General features: G+C 39.8%; 1 pseudogene; it reads left to right on the top strand.

Moving 5' to 3' along the window:
• Positions 1-4004: 4004 nt before the first annotated feature.
• Positions 4005-5729, top strand: LOC113625167 (zinc finger protein 133 pseudogene; annotated as a pseudogene).
• The last annotated feature ends 2584 nt before the right edge of the window (positions 5730-8313 follow it).

The following is an 8313-nucleotide window of genomic DNA, read 5'->3' as shown; positions in this document are numbered from 1 at the left end:
TCAGTTCCTCATCCCTCAGATGGAGAAAATAATAGTATTTACTCTATGTATATATGTGTATATATAAAATATATGTATATCTTTATAGAAAATTTAGGATAGGTTTCACATGGAAGATACTGTGTGTTAGTGCTGCAAGGATCTTTGTACAGGATCCCTATGACTCATTCTTAAATATTAGTAAACTCTATTCCTTTGCAGATATTCTGTTATGAGAACGTTATGAGTTTCATTCTTTATTTTTACTTTCTTTCATTTTTATTCATTTCAATTTGACCTACCTTCCACCTCTTCCCATACCCTCATCTCTCACCAGCCCCACCAGCGATCACTCTGGTCCCCTAGCTGAAATTCTGGTGCAACATCCATATGTCCTCCATACCTGAAATATATGTAAGCTGCTCTTTCTTTCTTTCTTTCTTTATTTTGCGGTATGCGGGCCTCTCACCGCCGTGGCCTCTCCCATTGCGGAGCACAGGCTCCGGACGCGCAGGCCCAGAGGCCATGGCTCACGGGCCCAGCCGCTCCGTGGCACGCGGGATCCTCCCGTACCGGGGCACGAACCCGCGCCCCCCGAATCGGCAGGCAGACTCCCACCCACTGAGCCACCAGGGAAGCCCTGCTCTTTATATTTGATCCTCAAGTCTTGTGCCAAAATTGACATTCATTTATTATTGTTCACCTGCAAAGAAAACCACTAGTCTTTACCCATTCTGTAATGATACATCTGGTATGTTACTCTCTAGGTGGTTAAAGGTGAATAAACATCTTAATTTCTCTTGATCAAGCAGAGAGCCCTCAGTAACCTAAGAGCTGTTGCAGCAGCAGCTTTTCCACAGTTGTTTAGGTCTCATAATTGAAGTTACTAAACTCAAACTACCTCCATATTAGGAAATAAATTGTGCTCCAATATTTTGAGCTCCTTGATAAATGGGCAGTGGTAACAGAAGAGTCCTTATTAGCACTTAGCCTACTGACAGACCATATTTGGTACTTAATAAATATTTAAGTACCAGAACTGTAGAATACAAAACACACTGATTTGAAAGGAAACTGGATGAAGTGGTTCAAATACTGCTCATTTTGACGCTCCTCTTTGTTTTATAGGCACAGTTATAGGTGTGGAAAACAAAAGTTATAATAGCTGGTCTTTTCCTTTGTGGAATTCACTGCTTAGATTCATTAAAGTTTCTAAAACTCACTCACAACACAGAAACACGGCACTATCACAAAACATCCTGACAAGGGTATGAAGCTTGTTGCACTTTGTGAACATGGGAAGAAAATGTCACTATTTCATTATTTACCTCCCATGATACCAACCAAGGTCAAAGATCAGTCTTTTATGAATGCTCTACTGTATACTTTTCTCTATAAATTCTGAGTTCCTCCGATTACTTCTTATCAAATAAATGCTTCAATTATCATCAAAATCTTCAAGGAGCTATGAATGCAATAAAGCATTTCCTTTTGGACAAATTATTTGATTTTTGGATAAAAGGGATTCCAGATCTTGCAGGGTTTTGAAAAAATCATAAGGTTTATTGAAATTAGACGAGATTTTTCTGATGGATGTTTTCAAGGCAATTGAAGATATTCCTGGGAAAAGCATTTCTGAATCAAATAATTTCAGAAACACTACATGCCATGCCCCTACCTTGGAGCTTGAGAGTGAACTTAGACATAAAGCATCTGAGAAGAGTTTTAATAAAGAAACGTGTGTAAGATGAATTAGCCAAATGATTCTCAAACTTACCAGAGCACAGAACTCCTTTTATTCCTTTCCTCTTGTTTGTAGCTTGAGTACCACTGATATTTTGAGAATCATCTTGCTGAACTCATATTAATTCTATGAAACTCAAATGCTGAAAAGATACATTTTACTTTTTCATAACACCCATAGAGGATTCTAGGGTGAACGTTTAGATTCTAAAATGATCTCTAGTATTTAGTACTAGGAATGCTTACTGGCTTGGCTCCTACATAAAATATAAAGAACAATTTTTTTTATTATTTTCAATATTTAATTATGCCCCTCTGTGTGAAGAGTGTTGTCACTGTGTAGTCTGAATGGTAAAACATCACAAGGTGGTGGTGGGGGGGGGATAACCATGAGTAAAGAAGTGAAAAACAGGAAAAGAACATAAAAAGACTTTTTTCTTCAGATCATCTATTCACTTGACTTTCATACCTTGAAAGACAGTAGGAGCACCACAGTGAATACTGTCTTTGAAAAAACAAAAACTGTTTCAAACAATCTGTACATCCAGTGAAACTGTGTTTGACCGGGTCTGTCCAAATGCTGTCACCTAGGATCCAAGACTGAGGCTTACTTGTGAGTCAATAGCCAGTGTCAGGTCCAGATTAATTTTTATTGTTGTGAGCTTCTTGAGTCATCATTTTAAGTCTCACTGCATCATTTAAACCAACAGAGACACCTTCTCTAACTTACTTTAAAAATTTATCTTATTTCTACAATTCATAATGTGTTGTATTCATCACCCTCTTTTCTATTCAAATGGTAAATATCCTGTTCCTTTCAAATTGAGAAACAACAAACAAATTCTGGCCTTCTGTGTGCCTGGTCTCTGCTGGAAAGGACTTTCTCAAGGGTCACTGAGAAAGCCTTTTTGGATAACATAGTCAATGATCAAATAAAAATACGAGGAGGAAAAGTTGCTACGGTGACTCCTGTTCTTTTGATTGTCACATGGACCTGTCTCAGCCCGTTTTTCTCCAGCTCACAAAAGGAAGGTCAAACTTTGACACTGTATTCTAAAATAATATTGCTAAAGTTAAATATTAGACGGTGCTAAAGACTTAAGAATACATTTTAATGGCTGAAGACAAAAACTAGCCATTTGTGATAGTCATGGTAAAGAGAAGAAAAAAGAACTGGTAGCACGAAAGATTCAATATGCAAGTTCTTTTATTTATGAACAATTCTAAACTTTCCCTTTATTTTTTTTCCACCAGCAATACTTCTGCTGCCAGTTAGACTATAAAAGAACAGAAAAAAGCTTTGTTCCAATGTAACAAGTAAAACAGACAAAATAAAAATCATACTTTTCTACGAAGGTACAGCAGAGTGGTGGAGTTAAGAAGCAAAATAAGCTGAATTCCATAGAGAAACAAACCCTTCAGAGAGGAGGAAGGCAGCTGCCACCTCCATCTGGGGGTCATGGCTAAGTTTGGATTCAGACTCCGATGCCAGGACTGAGGACAGGGCAGGCCAGTGGAATGGACTATAGGTTGGAAGAACTCCAACTCAGCTAAGCAGTTATACCTCTCCACACTCGCCACTCTCGTGTTTAACTAAGAAACCTGGTAAAAAAAGCCTGGTAAGTAAAGAGCAGTCACCTAGTCTTGGGCATTCTCCAAATGATTGGATTCAAGGACTTTGTGAGGTCAAAAACAGTAATGAAGCAAACCTATCTGAAACTTCAGCCAAGTCTTCCAGCTCAAATGCAGACAATCATATACAGCTAGCAGAACAGAGCAGAGATCAGAAGACAGTCAAGAAATTGATTCATACTTGTATAACCCATTGGTTTCAACAAAAGTGCCAATGCGATTCAAAAGGGAAAGAAAATCTTCTTGAAGAAATGTTGGAACAACTTGACATCTATATGGAAAAAAATGAACTGACCTCTATCATACACCAAACACAAAATATGAAGTTGAGATAGAGCATACCCTTAATGGAAAAGTTAAAATTATATAACTTCTAAAAGAAAGATAGGTGATATAGCAGGCTGCCTCTAACTCGGCATCCCTTACCATTGTCACACTTGCTGTGGGATAGACTTTGCAAGCGTGTCCCCAAGACTTTAGCCTCACCTTTCTCCAGGGAGAACATTCAGGGGACCAGAATAATGGCCTTGGGGCTCTTGAAAGCCAGGAGAGAAGAAACATCCGTGTCATTCCATGATGTGGCTGTGGACTTCACCCAGGAAGAGTGGCAGCTGTTAAGTCATGCTTAGAGGACCCTGTACAGGGAAGTGATGCTGCAAAACTACAGCAACCTAGTCTCCTTGGGAATTTCATTTTCCAAACCAACACCTGTCATTCTGCTAGAGTATGGAGAAGAGCCCTGGAAAGAGGAGAGAGGACATCAGCCCAGCCCCTGTTCAGCAGATCCAAAGCCAGAAATTCCACCTTATTCCTCCTCCGTTCTGGTCTTCTGTGGTCAGCAATTACATCAACATGTGCTGCATGATCATCACCTTCCAATCTGTCCAGGCTTGTTTGCAGGAACCCTCCAAAAAGCAGATCTCTGCCCAGCAGATCAGAAGCAGCAGCTGCAGCTATTCTCTTATGAAAGCTTCTGGGGGGACAGAGTGGAAGGTGAAGACAGAGAAGGTGGCTCCAAATCTTTGTTTGGGAGGACAAGGGAGAGAGTTACTTCAAGAACTTTCTCCAGCCCATCTGAAGAACAGCTATTAAGCTCAAGAGAAAGCAAGACAGTGATGGAAATAAGGTTCAGCTCATCTGGGAAGCCAAAACTTTTAGAAACTTTCAAAGCATTAAAGTGGGTAGAAATCTCGGGATTTGAGGTAGTCATTTGTGGAAATTGTGGGCTTGGCTTTAACCAGAAATCAACTCTCTTTAGTCGTCAGAGGACTCTCTTAGGAGGAAAGCCTTATTTCTGCAGTGAGTGTGGCCGAAGCTTTAGCTATAAATCAACTCTCATCACACACAAGAGATCACATATGGGGGAGAAGCCTTACCTCTGCAGAGAGTGTGGGCAAACCTTCAGCCAGACGTCAAACCTAGTCACACACAAGATGGCGCACTCTGGGGAAAAGCCCTTTGCATGTGAGGATTGTGGGCGAAGCTTTAGCCAGAAGTCAACCCTCATCAGACACCTTCGAACACACTCAGGGGAGAAGCCCTTTGTGTGCCAGGAGTGTTGGTGAGGCTTCAGGGCTAAGTCAAACCTTATCACACACCAGAGGACTCACTCGTGGGAGAAGCCTTACGTCTGCAGGGACTGTGGGAGGCTTTTTTGAGATAAATCCACTCTCGGCAAACACCAGAGATTTCATTCAGGGGAGAATCCTCATTTGTGCAATGAATGTGGCTAGAGCTTTAGTCAGAAGTCATATCTCGTTAAACACAAGAGGACACACTCAGGAGAGAAGCCTTTTGTGTGTCTGGAGTGTGGGCAAGGCGTCAGTGATAAATCAAACCTTACCACACACCAGAGGACACACTCAGGAGAGAAGCGTTACATGTGCTAGGAATGTGGGTGAGAATTTAGGCCTAAGTCTACTCTCATTGCACATCAGAAGACACACTCAGGAGAGAAGCCTTTTGTGTGTGGGGAATGAGGGCAAGGCTTTCAACAGAAGTCACAACTCATCAGTCATCAGAGGACACGCTCTGGGAAGAAGGCTTATATTTGCACTGAGTGTGGACAAGGTTTTAGCCAGAAAGCAAATCTAGTCAGACACGAGCTGACCCACTCCAGGGAGAAGTCCTTTGAGTGCATTGAGTGTGGGTGAGGCTTTGGCCAGAAAGCAGCCCTCCTAAGACATCAGAGGACGCGCTCACGGGAGAAGCCCTATGTATGCAGGGAGAGTGAGCGGGGCTTCACTGATAAGGTGACCCTCAGCACTCATCAGAGGACACACTCGGGGGAGAAGGCTTATATTTGCAGTAAGTGTGGGGAAGGCTTTCGGCTGAAATCACTCCTCATTAGACACAGGAGGACTCACTCGTTGTAGAGAAGTTTTATGCCCAGGGAATGTAGACGAGGCTTTAGCAATAAATCACACCCCATCAAGCAAGAAAGGACAACTTTAGGGGAAATCTTATGTGAACAACGAGTGGTCTTCAGAGATACGAACTTTCACCAGAAGATAGGAGAAGACCTAAATGTATAAAGCAGTGGTTCTCGGCTAGAAGTAATTTTATCCCTTAGGTAACACTGATGATGTTTAAAGATACTTTTCAGTAATCACAACTGGGAGACTGCTACGGGCATCTAGTGGGTAGAGGCTGAGGATGCTGCTAAGCCTTTTACAGTTCAGAGGACGGCTCCCCACAACAAAGAACTATCCGACCCTAAAACACTTGGCCCCTCTAAGGCTAGCTCTGGCTCCAGGGCCACCCATTGGCTTGGCGGACGGTTTCTTAGACTATGCTTCAGCTGAGAGCCTTCCTCCCCAGCCTCCTTCCTTCCCCTTCTCCCCCATGTCTAGATCTGAGGCCTCTCCTTGCCTTCTTTGCCTCCCTTTCCATTTTTCCTCAAATATGATTTTCCCCAAAGTCTCTTGAACATCTAATCCTACCTGCTTTCTCAGAAAACTCCAACTGAAACAATTACAAAGAAAAAATGGTAATTTTATAATGAAGCAACTTGGCCTATATCACCTTAACAAAGTTAGCCACAGTCCTCCTACTAGGATTCATTGGAAAGGACACCATGTCATTTTTTTTTAAATATTCCTGCCAAAGAATGTGTAACCTAAATATTGCCACAAGGACTAGACAAACAACACAACACTGTAAATCAACTATACTTCAATAAAAAGATGTTTGTTTTTAAAAAATTTCCACACAAAAATGAAATAGACAAACAGAAATTTTAAAATATTCTATGAAACTACTGCCCTGCAAAAATATCAAGGCCAGGAAAGACAAAGAAAGGTTGATAAACTGCTTTATATTTTAGGCAACTACATACACATGAAAACTTAACACAATGCTTGGTATATGATTGGATCGTGGACAGAAAAACATGTAGTTACAAAAGACTATGGACTAGAGAATAGTGTTTAATCAATATTGGGTCAGTGATAAATGCAGTGTAAGGTGGTCATGGAAGTCATGCCCTCAGTCTGGAAGTGTACAGGTGAGTTTTTAGAGGTAAAGCAGCCCAGTGACTTCAACGTATTCACAAATTGCTCAGAAAAAAAATGGTCTCAAAGTGTTCATAGAAAAAAAGTGTATATAAAATATAAATACATTTTCCAGGAGGAAGGGAGGAGAGAGAGCGAGCGATCAGAGAGAGAGAGAGAACAAATGGAACAAATATAAACCATTGGTTAAGTCCAATTAAAAGGTATACAGTAATGCCTTCTACTTTCCTTACAATTTTCCTCTAAACTTTTTATTATACCAAAATAAAAATATTAGCACAAAATAAAAAGGAAGGGAGGAAGGAAAGAAGGAAGGAAGAGTAAGGACGAAAGAAAGAAAGGAAGGAAGCTCTCGTGTTGTTAGGTTGGTTGGTAGTTGGAGTACTAATCACAGTTAAAATTGGACTTGAAACACAGCCCAGAATAACTCAACTCCTACAGAAATTAGAAAGATTAGCTCATATCCTGACTGTCAGATGAAAGAAAGGGCTTGCACTCTCTTGAAATATCCATACAATAGTCTCTAACCATTCTTTTCAAATACACAGTGTTCTGAATATAATTAAAAATTAACAGATATAGAATAAAGTAGGAAAATGTAACCTGATTCAAAAGAAAATAATAGAAATAGACCAAAAGATCACCCAGCTATTGGAAATGGCAGCAAGGGCTTTAAATCAATTACTATAACTAATTTAAAGAATTTGAGGGGAGGAAGGATATTTCAAAAGGAAAATCAGAACTCCAAGAAAAGAACCAAACATGAATACTAATATTAAAATATGCAACATCTGAATTTTTTTCTCCAAATCTGCCGATGCAGTAAAATTAACTGTCATTTTTTCTTCCATTTCTTTCTGAAATAACTTTCATGGAGATTCAAATGAGTGATTTAAATGAACCCAGAAATAACACTAGAAGGGAGTTGTTGCTTTGAAAGTTACTCATCACCTCATTCTTTAGAACTGGGAAAACCAGTCACTAAACCCTGATCTAGTCAACCATATTAGGAAGAGGCACTAAATTTAAAATTTGTTCTCATATTTTGGACTCTAAATAAAAATTACACTACTTAACTCTGCCACTTGCTTCTGAAGCAGATGTGCTTCTGTGATTCTTATTTAGAAATGTTTTTAGTTCCAAATTTTAAACAGGATATTTGCTTTGTCTTAAGGCACTTGCCTAAGTAGTTTTCTTTTTCATAAATAATTTTTCTTTTAAACTTACATCATCTTCTAGCTTGAGCAAGAATCTTGTCTCTCTTTTTCTGTCTCTCTTTTACTGTCTCTCTTTGTCTCTGTATCTGTCTGTCTCTTTCTCTCTCTCTAATGTATTTAGACCAACCCTCTCTCTTAATTTAGTAAATATAACATGTTAGTTCTTGCAACTTCAATTTCAAATAAGCAATAAACCACTATAAATTTTCATGGTTGACCCATTCTCATTA

Source organism: Aethalodelphis obliquidens, unplaced genomic scaffold (assembly GCF_003676395.1).
Source record: "Aethalodelphis obliquidens isolate GAN/ISIS:26980383/991018 unplaced genomic scaffold, ASM367639v1 scaffold14, whole genome shotgun sequence".
NCBI lineage: Eukaryota > Metazoa > Chordata > Mammalia > Artiodactyla > Delphinidae > Aethalodelphis > Aethalodelphis obliquidens.
Note: the sequence above shows the minus strand (reverse complement) of the source record. Positions and strands in the feature narration are given on the sequence as shown.